A 3282-nucleotide genomic window follows, 5' to 3' on the forward strand; every position below is an offset into this window, starting at 1 on the left:
GCCTCCCGGGCTCCCGGGGAGCCGCCGCCCCGACCCCAACCCCCGGCCCGGGGGCGCGAAGCCAGCAAGCTTTGCCGCAGATGGACAGATTTCTGTGGCTTTTTTTTCCCCTTTCGATGAACCATCAGATTCCACCAGTGCGAGTACACTCGGGAAGAGAGAGGCCTGACGGCGTTAACAAGGTGCTCAGCATAGAACTGGATTTCTGTGATTGTTTACTTTTTTTTCCTCCCTCAAATAACAGACTAATGTAATCATTGACCGAACATTTATTTAGCCACGAATAATTGAACCAGCGGTTTACAAGTGACGAATCTCTGTGCTGGTGATTGGATGTGGCGGCCCTCTGCTGCAGTTCTAAAAACTGCTTGAAAACGCAAACCCATCTATAAGACTTAGTCTACGTATTTTGCAAACCTAAACACTTTGCATGTAGTTTATGTTTTAATCATAGAAGGATCTTGGACATTTTCTGTGGTGAGGTAGAAACTTTAAATTAGTATCATGTAATGATTTGGCCTCAGATGGAAACAAGTAGTCTTGATTTAAAAAAAAAAAAGAAAGAGAAAAAAAAAGCTATATAGCCTAATTTCTTGATTGTAAAATAAGAGAGAAATAGATGGTCGCGATCTAAATTAAAAACCTGTTAGAACTCAGGACAGTCGCTCGAATGCGCTTTTAACAATATTTAAGGCTGTTTTGATGAATGCATTGTGAAAATCAAGTCTTAACGAATTCTTTACTGAATGTCTACAACATAGTATAATACACACGGTATTCTTGCCACTGGATAGTCTTCAATAAAAATGTAATTGCATTTTTTTTTCTTAGTCTCTTAAGTAAGTCTTATTTTAACTAAGCATTGACAGAATATCTTAAAAACGGTAACGTGGGGGGCGGGGTGGGGGCGGGCTGAGCGCTCGGCAGCCTAGCGGCTGGGTGTCCTGCTGTTCATAACTAGTTCACAGACTCTGAGGCTAGCCTTTTGAGAAGGCCTCCATCTTCAAGACCTTGAACCAGCATTCTCTTATTCTTTAAACTGTGGAAATAATCTTCCAGTACTTAGACTCTGATATGCATCCCTTTTTTAAAAAAAATAATAATAATGCTAATAAAAGGCAGTGTATTTAAACTGTGCTTTGCAAATATTATGTATGTTATGAATGACTACAGTCACAGGGCAAATTATTTGTAGAATGATTATCTTTTAGCTAGAAAAAAATTACAACCCTTTTGGGCAGAGATGTTTCTTTTTTAATGTTAATTAATCAAGGGGAAGTGATTTAAATATGCATGCATATAGCAGTCAGGATGATCTAGATGTGGTTTTGGTTTTTTGTGAGCTTTTCTTTTTTTTAGAAAAAAGATTCAAAAGACAGGACTTGTTTTTCTCTGGGAGCTGAATCCATAATCACTGGATATTGGTACAGTACGAAAAAAATGTACGTGTGTTTTTCACTTCAGAATTTGAATGACTTGCCCAAGGAATCTGAGAAATAAAGCAAATAAGTTGCTCTATTTTCAAAGTAGTCATTCGATATAAATATATTATATCAATCTTAACTTTTTTATTCTCTGATATGATTAATGATATGTATATTCTTACTTTTTCTTCTAATGGGCATATGTATCCTTGTGGACATTTTGGAGAGAGGTTTTTCTTGGACTCTCCCATTTATAGAATCTTTATACTCTTTTACTGCGTGGTCCCCTGCTTTTAACAGATTTCCGAAGCAAATATATTTGTGCTTTTTCTTATGTAGGATGACCAGCAAAACTAGTTTACTGAGTTGTCGATTTTATCAGTAGATAAGAAACTTTCTTTATTACAGTTTCAGGGAAGATCTTTTCAGGATATTTCTCAGTTGTTCTAAGGGCCAAATTTTATACACTTTCCATCAGGAATGTCCGTTTCAAATGCCATTTGTATAGCCTAGGCCTGGGGGAAGCCAACACAGCCTTATGTGCCCAGACACAAGAGTCGATGGGTTCCCAAAGTGACGTCTCCATCGAATGTCTCCACGGAATGGCTCTTGCACATGCTTTTCAGAGATTTGGCATCTTTTCATTATTGGTTCTTTCTCACTGTTCATTTGTTTCGACTGATTCTACTGTGTTCCCTTTTATCTTTCATGATCTGGCAAATTGTTTTTCGTTTTCGTTTTTGTTTTCGATAACGACTCAGCTTTTTTTGCCCCTGTGGAGCCCACGTTTTCAGTCACAATAAAGATGAAACAACATGTATTAAACTCAGTTTTCTTCCATTGTACTTTGCTACTGGCTCTTTTTCTTGAACCTTAACATATCTTCATTTTTTTTTTCATCCTAGTTATTTTTCAACACTACCTATATCAATTAGCTGCCTAATTAGTTTTATCTATTACATGTGGATGCAGTGAGTTTATAAGAGAATTTCACAAACAAGTAGTTTTTTAGTGAACTTAAGCAGAATTTTAAAGGAGACCTATTTTTATACTCGATAAAAGCACAAAAGTGCAGAAAGTATAAAATGGCTTACAAAGGGAGACATAAGTTCATACTGTTCCATGTATAAACGTAATAATTTTATTGGGTAGAGATACTCTTCAAAGATTCAATACCTCTGCCAGTGCACAGACAGGACTGTTTTCAATGACCTGGGAACTTCTGGTTGCCCGCGGCTGCGAACAGACCCCTTCTCTGTAGAGGAAGCGAACCACTGAAAGCAATAGGAAGAGTCCAGATGTGAGTGGGCGGAGCGACCTGGACGCGCGTGGAGGCTCCCTGCTCGTTTGATTAATCTTTACTGTAGTCACACAGACTCGGGCTTTCTCTGCTGTGAGAGTGTCGAAATAAAGCAATATGGCAAAAAAGGTTGAAAATGTGTAACAATATCAGCTCTAGGGTCCTTGGAGTGACTTGGATGCTTATGGTCTTTTATTGGACAAACTACATTCCCTCTTCAAAAAAAAACGGCAACTGGATGCTACTAATAATGTACAATGTAATTCTTTTATTGGACATACTACATTCCCTCTTCAAAAAAAAAAGACGGCAACTGGATGCTACTAATAATGTACAATGTAAAGAATTTTGATCCAATAGGTCTCGCCCAAGGGCCCTCACACATTTTTCTTCATCCGGCTTGTGTTCAAAACCACGATGCCCCATCTGGCGACTTGCATAGGGAGAGGCGTTAGGTGCCATCACCATCGATTCCCATTCTGTCGACTTACTCGTGTACATATGTTGTGGGTTTAAGAGTCTTTTGCATTTGTTCCGTGACACCTTTTTTTTTTTTTT

Source organism: Pteropus alecto, unplaced genomic scaffold (assembly GCF_000325575.1).
Source record: "Pteropus alecto unplaced genomic scaffold, ASM32557v1 scaffold61, whole genome shotgun sequence".
In the NCBI taxonomy this organism is placed as follows: Eukaryota; Metazoa; Chordata; class Mammalia; order Chiroptera; family Pteropodidae; genus Pteropus; species Pteropus alecto.